This window comes from Cyanistes caeruleus, chromosome 4 (genome assembly GCF_971803275.1).
Source record: "Cyanistes caeruleus chromosome 4, bCyaCae1.hap1.1, whole genome shotgun sequence".
Classification (NCBI taxonomy): domain Eukaryota; kingdom Metazoa; phylum Chordata; class Aves; order Passeriformes; family Paridae; genus Cyanistes; species Cyanistes caeruleus.
This window is the reverse complement of record NC_141704.1, coordinates 23,445,578-23,458,206: the sequence shown is the minus strand read 5'-3', so window position 1 is coordinate 23,458,206 and position 12,629 is coordinate 23,445,578. Positions and strand designations below refer to the sequence as shown.

Below are 12,629 nucleotides of genomic sequence, written 5' to 3'. Positions count from 1 at the left end.
AATGGCTTTGTTCATTCAGCAGTTTTCCTGTGGACAAAAGGCATTTTTAAACAGCCAAAAGAATAGCCATCGATCAGTTAGATAAAGGGTCTGTGGTTATGTGCTATCATGACCCTTATCTCCAGCAGAATAGAAGTGTTCCTCCTATGTAGGAAAGAGGGTTTTTTATTTTCTTATTTATTTTTGCACATTATATGTTGTAGTTTTTGAATCTCTAGTTCAGTGCCAGACTCCTGTTTGGGGAATGAGGGATGGCTTGCCATTTCTGCAGCTCCAACTTGCTTCCTCAGCAGATTCACAAGCATCCACCAGCAGAATCATATTACCAGAGGTCACTGAAGAGGCTGCTCCTGACAGTATGTATTATAACAGAGAGTCATCACTGTTGCAGCTGTAATTTTTATTAACATTACTCACAACCTGTAAATGCCAAGAGTAATTCAGGTCCAAAACCTTTTCTCACTACCTTCCCCACAACTGTTTTCCTCATTTTCCTGCCAGCTTGCTTATCTCTAGGGTTTCTTTGAAATACCGACCTACTGAATTAGAACAACAAACAAGTAGATTTATTTAACTTTGAAAGCCTTGTTGGCAGAGTTCTTTCATTTGTTGTGAAGTAACTACTTCTGCATTTGAAGAGCACAATATAATGCTATTCTGTTTATCCCTTTTTATCAAAATTACAGTTTTCTATAAAATGCAGAGGTTTATTTCATTAATTGCCATTGTGTTTAATTACAGCATAACAAATGTTTTCTGAAGAGTTCTGTGTGTTGCTCTGCCTGGTGCTCAAAATATATTCCTGTAAGCACAAGAAAAAAAAAATATAAATTTATTGTATGTTCATATTTTCTTCCTAGTTGTTGTATGAAAAGTCTTGTTTTGTTAAGTGTTTTTTCACTAGTCAGGAATGGCAAGGAAGGCTCTTACATTCAAGTAGATAAAGCACTTTGATCCTTGTCAGCTGCTAGTTCTGGCACCCTGCTCCCAGTTCATTGCTGTGTGATACTCCCAGTTGCCACTGGGCACATCTACATGGGTGCACTGTCTGCACTTCCCCTCCAGAGCATCTCTGTCCTTCTGCAATCCAGGGCAGAAGGCAGGATGGCAGAGAAGAGTAGGGCTATGGAAGCACAGTGATAGTGTTTGCACAGGTAAAGAAAGGACAAATGCAAGGCACTGTATGAAGTGTGAATTTACTGAAGAAAATTTGGGAAGATATGTAGGTGCACTAATGTAGACCCCTCTAAAGAATTCGGTAGCTTCACTGCAGTACTGTGAGAATGTTAATAAACTGGATAGTTTTGGGCAGATCAGTGCAAGAGAAAGAACAATCATACACATCTCTTCCTGCTGCCTATGTAGAAATACTGAATGACATTAGTGAGCTTTAAATCAGTGACAGATTAAAGGTAAACCCCACAGGTGAGACAGCAAACTATTCAGGATTAGTGGGCACTCAATGCCTTTTACGAATGGTGAATGACCAAATCCTAATTCAAAACAGAAAGTGTAAATAGCTAATCCAAGTTAAAGAAAAAAAGTTCTGTCTGTTGGATACCAAAGTATCTTTTACTGATAACTTCTTAACTTTACATGACATTGTGTGAATTTCAGTATTTCCTTCATGATAGTAGATTTACATTACAGGAGCACTACAGCACTAGAAAATCCAACTCTTGAGACAAGAGCAGACTTCTGGACTCAGTTCTAATAGCTGGTTGCTAACTGAAAGCTTCCACTGTGAATGATTTTTATTTGAAAATGATGAGATTTTTCCTAGTTCCTTTACTGCTACTCCTATGGACACCTTACATCTTGTTTTTGGACACAAATGATTCCAGCCTTCATGATGGCACAACTTCAGTCTTTATCAAGTAAAATTAAGCTTTTGATGACAGGTTTTTGAAATTACAACAAAATGTCAATTTTGACCAGAAAGTAATTAAAGCCTGATGTTTTGACTGCATTATAGCATTAAATTTCCTATGGCACAAAAATATTTATGGAAGGCATAAAAAAACAAGAGTAAACACGCAGCCTTTTGTCATTATTATTTAACTACTCTAGTTACTGAACCTGTCTGGTTCAATATCTGTAAATACTCTACTATATGACCTACCTTGACCAATACATTTTACAAGCTGGAGTCATCTATTAAACATGTGAAATGACTTTGCCAATACAGCTTGCACGAAAAGCCAATAAGTAAAAGAAGGCTTCTCCCATGGGCTGCCTTAGCATTTCTTGCCATGATTAATAAAAGCAGTTTTTCAGTTTGAATCTTCAAGGAACTGCCAACTAAACAGAAATAATGATGCTAATTGAAGGCAAAGATAAACTTGTATTTTATGCTTTCTAGAATTTATATGCAAAATATGTTCAATATGTGCCAGATTGTGTCTGTTACTAAAAGACAAAAGAAGATGATGATGGGGATACAGACATTAATGAAACAACTAAAAATGAAAATATAGAATAGTGTGGCATACTCTGTAGGATATGGCAATAATGAACTTTCTTTGCCAAACAGGAAAAATTATGGTAGCCTTGTCTTCTTAGTTTTGTATTCCTGCAGTTATGCCTCTACAGATGAGAAGTAGCTCAGACTAATAAAAAAAACAGTGTGTCTTCAGAATTAACCAATAAAATAGTTATTAATTATACATAAATCAATATAAATATCACAAATTTGTTTCCCTAAAATTGCCCAAGCAATTGTATTTTGTGTTACTCTCCATTTTGAAAAACCTCCCATTAGTCTTTTTCAGCCTCAAAACTTTTTGAAAGGAGACATTTCATTAGTATTCAGTTGATGCAGTATATGTAGGATACTGCTGGCCAGTATCTAGCTTCATTTAGACCTGTTGTAAGAAAAAGATTAGTTATTTTCAAAAAATTGAGGATCATGGGAGAGCAAAGAAGTCTAATGTTCAGAACAGTCTCCTTCTAACCCAAAACATTCTATTCTTCTATGATCATACTTACTCTCTACTAAAAATGGTCTTTCTATTATTAAATATAAACTATTCTGTCTTAATTTAGAATTAATTTGTGCAATGTTTCCATTATTGATAATTTTCTGTGTCATCAGCTCCTCAACAGATTAACAAGACTTCTTTTCTTTCTGAGAGTAATTATAATGTGAGAACTTTTGTATTCATCAGACTTTTAAATGAGGTTATTAATACTTATATCTCATTACATCTGTTAAATTATAATTTAATTTTTAGTTACTACACATTTTTTCATTTTATATATTTGTATATGTAAATGCTGATTATTGGAATTGTTTACATGACAGAGGTTAAGAATAATTCATTTTAGACAAGTAAGCAGTTATTTTGCCATTGTTTTCAGTAGAATTAATACACAGACATTCTAAACTTTTTTGCTGTTGATGAGAGAACTCTTTAATTGCTTTTTCCTAAATTTAATCTTTTAGAATTCAGTTCAAAACTTGTTGAAATCAATGGAGAAACTCTGTTTTCAAAGGCTGTTATAGCAGGTCCTTAACAAGTATTACTATGTCTCTGTATTTCTTAGAAAATAGGAAATGCCTTTTAGCACTATAGTAAATGAAGGATGAAAATGAACAATCAATGGTAAGAAAGATATATATCTGCTTCAAGTTAAATAGTCTCAGAAGATGCAGAATTTGGTTTTGGTAAAGAGAAATTAAATGTGATTTTTTTTTTTTTTTTTCATCCAAACCCAAAAGTCCATTCAGCAAGGCAGGGACAAGGATAATGAAACTCAGGAAACCTGGATAATGATTTGACCATGATTCAGCACATTTACTTACCTTAAAACATCTGAATAATCCTATCGGAGCCAATGGACTACTTCAGTCGAGATGTCTGGCTGTTTTCTGCCTGGGTGGATGAAGGCAGTAGGAATTTCATAGTGTGTTCATGCTTACAGTCATGAGGAGGGCCAATCTCTGGTAACAGGTGTAGTCTAAAATTTTCTAAATAATAATTTATAAATTCTACATTTTTACTTTCCAAATTTGAAGATTTTATCTGACATTTCACTTCTTACAACACTGTGTTGAGCTACTGAAATACCAAAACTGTGTGTTATGAAACTGAAGAGATGACTTCAGTCTTCAGACTTCAGAGGGGATTAATTTTCACTAACATAAGCCTTCTGGCATCTAGTCTAAGTTAGCAATGAAAGAGAAGCTTTACTGGGGGAATTAGTATCACCTATAATTATTTTACTTTTAATGGAATGAGTTATCCTTTCAGATTTACTAGATCGTTTCAAATGTTATAAAGGGGACCTAGAGAACCAGCTTACTATGGTGTCATTGTTTTTTTAGTCTCTGAAATTAGTGCAGATGATAAAGCTGAACATAAATTTATACCTTTAATAGTGATTCCACTATCCCAGCTGATTCTGCAGTGAACTAAAAGTACATTAACCAATGAATTACCTTCTATGAGTATTTAATGAATCCCATTCATCCTTATTTACATGCATATAACCCCAAATGACTGTTTAATTAAGGGCCTACATTTGCATTACATGTACAGAATTCTTCTGTCTTCTCCTCACTAAACCCCAAAATCAATGAGTTCATATTTATCCAGCTAATCTATGTGCAATAATGGTATTCAGCTAATGTGTAAATTGATATTATTTAAAACATGGATCTAGATAATGAATAAATTCTTTAACTGCAGAAAAAACAAATTGAAGTTGATGATTATAGACCTGTGATAACAGAAATGTCCATGAATGAACAGAGCCCGAAGGCAGACAAAATCTTTTTTTTAAATCAGTGCCATAAGAAAATATGAAGAATCAAAAAAATAAATGAGATAAAATAGAATAAAAATTCACCAGTTGTAAATTTTTGGTAAGTTCCTTGATAAATAATGGAATTATGCAATCATAGTGCCTCTATTCAAAATATTTAGCTTACACTATATTCCAGATATCAAACTCAAATCATAAATATTTGTAGTAATTTAATTAAAATACTATACATTACAAAATTTTCTTTTTATAAACAGTTCCCTTGGTTTAAAGTAGGTTATACACCTGTTTTTAAGGTTATGTTCTCTTACTCAGTTTTTTATCATTGATGAAATTATGATGAAATCAATGAGTCAGCTGTTTTGCCTGTGTTCTCTCCAAACCTCTTGCCCACCCACAGCCCAGTCTCAGGTGGAGCAAAATGAGAAACAAGAAAGACACTGATGTCATGCAAGCACTGTTGAGGCACAGATAGAATGCTGCTCTGTTGTCAACACCATTTCAGTCACACATTCAAAACACTGTATGGGCTGCTGTGAAGAAAATTCTTCCCAGCCAGCCCCAGAACAGTTTGCACCCTTAAAATAAAGTTGCTCTTGACTGGTGGGTGTTCTGTTTTTTGTACTGTTCTCTTGGTAAGTCTTATTAAAAAATAAACATTTAAAATTAAAAAAAAAAAAGAAAAGAAAAATATTTACCAGGAGAGATAATATCAGCTTCTAAGGAATTTCTAAAATTACAGTGTAGTAGGTTAGCTGTGTGAGAAGACAAACTCATAGAATCATAGACTCATAGAATGGTTTGGTTTGGAAGGCAGCTTAAAGGTTGTCTGATTCCAGCCATCCTCTGTTGTGGGCAGGGACAGTTTCCACCAGACCAAGTTTCTCAGAGCCTCATCCTGGCCTTAAACACCTTAGGATGGAGAGTCCACAACATCAGTCAATAATTACAACAGTAGAGAAATAAGAAATTAAGTAAAAGGTGTGACATCTACAGCTGGTCTGTAAGCTGCACAGATAAAATTGGACATAACAGACGCCAAGTCAACTAGCCTAGTTTGTTAAAGAGTAGAAGTAAACAAGTGCCCAGGTAAGACATTGATATGTTCGATTCAAACTCAAACAGCCAATCCCATTCAAGACTAAAGGCAGGCATCTACTTGGCTGGGAGCTGGGTGGTGTTCAGACCTCAACCAATCAAATATTCAAATATTTGAAGCCCCTGTAAAAGAGGAGGTCAGTCAACAAGCTCTAGCTGTTGTTACATGAACTCGGTGTGTTCAGTTGTGTAACTGTCACCAAAATTGTGAAAAACCATAAAGCCCAGAGCTCCGGGCACACTGCATCTGCAAAAGGCCTGCCAAGGAGAGCACGAGACTGTCACAACATGGCTCCCTTCAACCCTTTCTACTTGGTTGTAGTCTCACTCCCAGGCAGCTTAAAATGCTCTGTCTAGGGCTAGGGTTTAGGGTTACTCCTGTGGTTAGGGTTCTGAAAACCATAAAGCTCCAGGCACACTGCAGCTGCTAATGGAATGGCACCAGGAGCACAGGACTGCCACAACATGGCTCACTCATATCCTGAGTATCCATAATTGATTTTTGGTGGGAATTGAATAAGGCAGCCAGGCAAGTGATTTTCTAAGCAAGGCTCCTGGGAGCTTCTTGCAAGTCTGGCAAAACCAACTGCTGTCTGGCTCTGAAAGTAGGCTTTCTGATAAACCAATTAAAGAGTTGAACATGCCTCTGTCAGATTCACATTTTAAAACAATCAAGGCCTGGAAAAGCTCTCTTGCTTTCATTATTTTATGATAATATTGATAATAAAACCAAAATAAAATTTTGCTTCCTTGGGAAAGTTTAAAAAAAAGAGGATTTTGAAGAAAATGAGGTAACAAATATGGTGTTCAGGATGTTTAGCTAATACTTTCCCACTGAGAACTCAACTCAGACTCCAGCTGCCTATGGGGTCTTGAGTCTCTCACATCCTTGCCTGAGCACCTTTTTTCCTAAAACTGAGCTTGTTAGTGACAGCCATCCTTCTCCAAGCAAAGTTTGTTATACCTTTCCTGCTACATTTATGTGAAATACTCTTCTAGGCACTGAAATACAGGTCCTTGATAGACTGACAAAATATATCAAATTAACCTCTGGCATGGCTTGCACTGCTGCTTTGCCCCATGTCTTCCCTTGAAACACAAGAACTACTTCTGGAAGAAGTTAAAATCATTTGTTTTGACAATGTAAAATTAGGGATCTGGCTGTCTTCATCTATTGACTGACTTAGTCCTTAACTAAACTATTCTCCAGTGATTAGCTTGCTATGAGGAAAAAAACATTATCTTCTGCCTGCAAGGACTGTGTTCAGATAAGTCATAGCTTAAGTACATTGAGTCATACATTTCATATAAAACTTACTAGTCTCCCACTCACATGCTACTCAGCCACACAAAAAAGATTAATGCCTTTGGTTCATTAGTGATTCTTGTATCAAATGTGAACCCTTATCTAGTCTCTGATTGTTGCCATGAAACTAATCTTCAATGCAAGTTAAATTCACACATTCTGAATTAAACCCTCCAGACAGAGATTGCTATCAGGTAGGCCAGAGCTAACTCAAATAAACCTCGTGTGTAAGTTACCCTACTCTCACATTTTTATCACATTTTCCAAATCTCTATCTACTTGTAAACAAAGCTCCCTACATGGCTGGGAGAGTCTGGAAATATGCTCTCTCTGTTGTGGTTTAAAATCCTTCATGCCCTCTGACACTTCTACTCTGGCTAATATAGTCCACATTTTGCCTAGAAGTAGTCTTTTAAAAAATCAGATCAATACATTGATTTCCTACATCTGACCTCTACTCTATTAAAATTTGACAAATATTTCAGTCAGCAGCTGCAGTCAGCAAAGTGCACTGAAATTAATACCTGAAGATATCTGGAAATATGTATAACAAATTGTTATAAAAAAAATTGTATTCATGAGAAAGGTGATACATCTTCGTTTTGGCATCTGTAATTATTGTGTGGTGCATTTCAGCATATTTCAAGAAAGAATCTTTTTATAACCATATATTAATTCTGAAGTTTCCTTTTTTGTGGGACCATACTGATACTTACCTTATGTTATCAAGACATTTGTTTGTGCTATTTGAAAAAAAAAAAACCAATCAAATATCTGCCTTTAAAATATCTATGGACAACCTAATCTTTGTATACAACTGTTTCTTGCTTCAGGACTTGGGTATCAAAAAGTACCAGACTCAGTTTCTCAGTCCATATTTTTAGTTACTCACCTTAGTCCTTACACAAAGTGGACATCATTGTAGACGTGTGCTTTAACCGTAATTCATTACATACACTGAGTACAAATTTAATTTTTTTAATCTTCCTGCTGACAAACATATTTTTCCCTTTCTTGCCTGTTAAGTTACTGCAGTGCATGTGAGGGAAATGCACTTGCAAATCTTGTCTCCTGCTCCAGTGACACCATTTTCATTCTGTGGACACTACCTATAGCAGCTCATCTTTAACCAGTTATGGTTCAGCCTATTCCTTGTAGTTTTCTGGTCATGCTTACCCACTTTTCTCTGGAATAAAAGCTAATTTATGTAAACCGGTTGTACTTTGATCCCTAAAATTAGATTTTTCTAAAACACAAAGTGAGCACAGCTAAAATGGAAGTTCAAGGAAAAAGTCTTGAAGTATAAATGTTTATAAATGTGTAAATTTGTCTATCATACATTGCTCATTAAAAAATTAAAAATTATTTGGCATCAAAAATGTCTCACAATATTTCCTCCACTGAGGTTAATAAATATATTTTCATATATTCATGTGCATTGCCCTGACTAAAATATAAGTGAATAGTTTCTTCTTTTTTTTTTAATTCCTTTTTTTCTAAAGTGACCAAACCCAAGTATGGTTGTAATATATACTATATATGTTGTAATATAACTCTCCTAGTCATAACTCTAATTTCTCCCTTAGACTAAGTGAAGATTGTTTCAACTCATAGGTGATGGGATGAACTGGGTCTTCGTTTCTCCCTCATTGCTAAGATAAGTGTCTCTTGAAAAGCACTGTCTGGCTTTTCCTCAGCTCATGACTCCTTTTTCTTCACTTTCATGACCCATGTGCCTATTCTTAGTGCTTGCTGCAATGTCCATGTACCAGTTTCCATATTAAAATAATGACTATCCAATTTTCCCAGAGGTGAACAGACCATTCATCTCCACAAAGATTATATAATGGGTTTCATCAAAGCTATCAACAAGCTCCTGTCTATGCTATGTGTACTTTCTGATGCTTGCAATTCTGACCAGCATGTGTCAGATCAGGTCCTCTCACCTTTTCCCAGGAGCTTCAGGTTGTGCTCTGTTTTAAAATGGATGGTGGCTGTGTCTTATGCTTGTTAGAATTTGCTGAGCAGCAACAATCATACAGGCCTGGTTCAAATATTCTGCCCAAGTTTTAATTTCCAGTCTAAGATTTTGTTTCTAGTATGTGTCCAGATTTATTAAAATCCTGCAGTGACAAATCTCTAAAATGTTAGATTTATTTGTATTCTGTTGTTAAAAATATGTAACCTGGAAGTCTCATATGTAACTGGAGTGCATCACTGTTCACATTTAAATAACAAAAATCTAATTTAAGTCAAGCAGAGAAATTTAAGAACAAGAAAAAAATAATTAGAAAAAGCAGTTTTTAAGGATGTTATGAAACATGAAACCACCTTCAAATTATCTGTTACTCTACTAACATAAATGGCTTCTTGAAATTCTTCTACTTATCTTTCTTATTTCCAGGAATTTTATCTTTGATGAAGCCAGGACTGATGAAACATCTTCTTTGTTCGTGTTAATTTACACATACTCGTAGTAGCTTGTACTACTCCAGAGTTATTCTGGTCATAAATTTCTTGTAAATAAATTCTTCACTGCAGACAGTATAAATTAGAAATGCATAAGAAAACCTGGGTTTCTCTAGTTGGAGTGGCAACCACAAAAGCTATTTTGATTTGTTGATGTATTGTAACTGCAAAATACTGTTGAATAAATAGGAAAATGAAAGTAGAGGGAGTAATTTTGTCAAGTGACTGATGTTTCTCCTCTTACTATAAGTCATGGAAAGTAGTTACCAACATCATCCATAGAGCTGCTTTTAAAATGAAAATCTCCTGTCTCAGTCAGTATTATCCTTTCCACCCAACCATGGATTTTATCAGCATGCCCTTGTCTCATACAGAACTTTGCTAAGAAAACAGTTTTCTTTATCTTCTACGTAAGGCAGTACTAAGAAGATGTAATGATTTCAGGTTACTTAGCAATGTAGGCAATAAACATCTCTCTATAAAGATGACAGTCCCCCTTCCTAGCATCCTATCTCAGTTTACTGCACTGAGGCTTGAGGGCCTGGATTCTTTTTTGTAAGACAGCATCCAACAGTCAGTGACACTACTTTAGATATTGAATTTATCACAGGAGAAGAAAAAATAAAACTTCAGAAAGCAAAATGCCTTAATGACTTTCATTCCAGAGAGGCATTTCTCTAGCTGTTTCACATTACTATCGAGAAGCTGATGGAATGGTGGTTGAGGAAGCAGGCAACTGAATATCAGCTTTTAGGGGAGCTATACTGTGAGCTAGTGCTGTCAGCTGTGCCATGGCAGTGCTCAGAGTGGTGTCTCCTGAGGATGCCATCCCACAAAATAGCTCTGCTAGGTCCATGACCCAGCACTACAATGAGCATGAAGCAACTAACCTGCTTGATATCAAACTATCTCAGTGTTTCTCTGCTGGAAAAACTTGCAAATACTGTGTCATTGCTAATGCATTATGAACCCACAACACACAGCTTGAACTCACAATATGTGACTTCCTAGTAACCTGTTCTACAGCCTTGGCCACAGCTTTTTCATTTACTTATCTTGTATAAACTGTGTTCACATAAACAATCTTGAGCACTAGTTGTCAGAAAAATATTGAACAAGTTAAACTAGAACAGTATCTGTTTAGTTCTAACATCATCTGTGACTGAAAATATTCCTGTTTAGTTCCAATTATATGTCAACAAAAATTACAGGGACAGTCACAGTTCTGGATCAGATATTTATACCATTTGATCCAAGTTTACTTTGGTTTCTTGGAGCCAAATTCATTTTAATCTGGGACATAGTATTTAGAAATAAGAGAAAGCAAAAAATTAGAGAAAGATATGTAAAAGGAAAACCTGTCACTCTTGAGAGGAAAAAATAGTAAAACTATCCTCACAGATGCAGTCCCCACAATAGTTATCAAGAGAAAACTGGAAAATTGTTCTAAAGCCTTTTTTGTCTTTGCTGTGATTCAGCTTTGGAATTAATTATGACAGGTTTTATGACTACAATATTTTAAGGCTAAAAATAGAATGGGAGATTGTTCTATCATTTGTATTGCTGAATTCTTTGGTGCCTTATTAATGAAATACTGCTAAAACAAAAGTTCTAGTAACTCTTGTAACTTCAGGACATAATTGAATATCTACTTTTTCCCTCCTATGTCATGACACTGCAAAAAGAATATGAGTCTGTTTTTGTCACTTTTGCTTGGCTTAACTTGATTTTTTTTTTTTTTTAATTATAGTGGCTGCAAACAAGTCAACAACAGTATAAACTCAACCATTAGGATTTCCATGGTCAATGTCAGAAGTGATGTTATTCTGGAAATAATCCTAGCAAAATTGCACTATATATTTTTCACACTTCAGCAGCATGGCTTATCTACAGATAGTCATTCCTGGTGATCAAGGATCCCATGCAGCAGCATCAGTGCTGGGCACATATGGAGAAGAAAGAATGCAATTTAACATTCTCATTTGGCACTCTCAGTAGGATTGATCTGACTTGCAAAGGAGGCAGAAAAGAAATGCAGCCATTAATAAAGATGACTCACTATGAAAGATGATCTTTGAAGCCTATACTTCTTATCAGATCTTATATCTCTAAATTCTGCAACTATTTTTAAAAAATTGTGGCAAGTAGGTAAGCTATTTAGATGTAATAATAACAGAATAACTCAAATACAATTACACCCCAAAACCTATATATATATTCCCTTGATTTGCAGAAAGCTTTCAATAGAAAAAATATTGATGTGATTTAGGACTGGTAACATCCAGCTCCTTGGATTTCTAGTTGAGGATTCCGCTGCTCTGTTGGATCAGATTTCACAGGATGAGGTTAAAGACACAAATTACTTCTTTAAATTACCAACATTCCCAGAAAATTCCCAGAAGGAAATAGTTTGGGGTTTATTTTTCTGAAAATGTTTAGATCTCTCACCAAAAGTAAAATTTATGAAATACTGAAATTATGGTGTTAAAGAGAACTTCAATGGCCTTTGAATAGGTAGAAGTAAAATGGACCTGAGGAACATCAAAACAGTTTTCTTGCTGTATGTTAATCACAGTACTTAGTGTGATACTCAGTTGATAGTAGGGGACAGATAAACTTAAATGACTAAGAGATCTGTGTAAAGAAGAATACTGAAGAATTAACATTGTTCAGCAGACTAAATGGAGATAAAGTTTCCCAGATCCATGCTATCTGGGAAAAATACAACTCAGCATTTTTTTTTTTTCTTCTTCAGAACAATATTCAAAACTCCTTAGTACTCTAGTTTCATCTACCCTAACAATTAAGTTGTGGCTGATCAATAAATCTCCCAACATAGTTTGAATCAGACTCCAGCCCACTGGTAGCAAATAAGGTGTGTACTAGTCACAAATTTGTGGAAAAACAATGCAGCATTTATCCTGCTCAGTAAAGCCCCAAGATAATTTTTCTATGCTCTGTGTTCATGTTTTGCAAGTTATCTGCTCTC

At 35.3% G+C, this 12,629-nt stretch overlaps 1 long non-coding RNA gene across 1 annotated transcript in view; it reads left to right on the top strand.

The window, feature by feature from the left end:
* The window catches only part of LOC147653481 (uncharacterized), a 100,195-nt gene that overhangs the window by 68,657 nt on the left and 18,909 nt on the right, over nt 1-12,629 (top strand). The window lies entirely within an intron of this gene.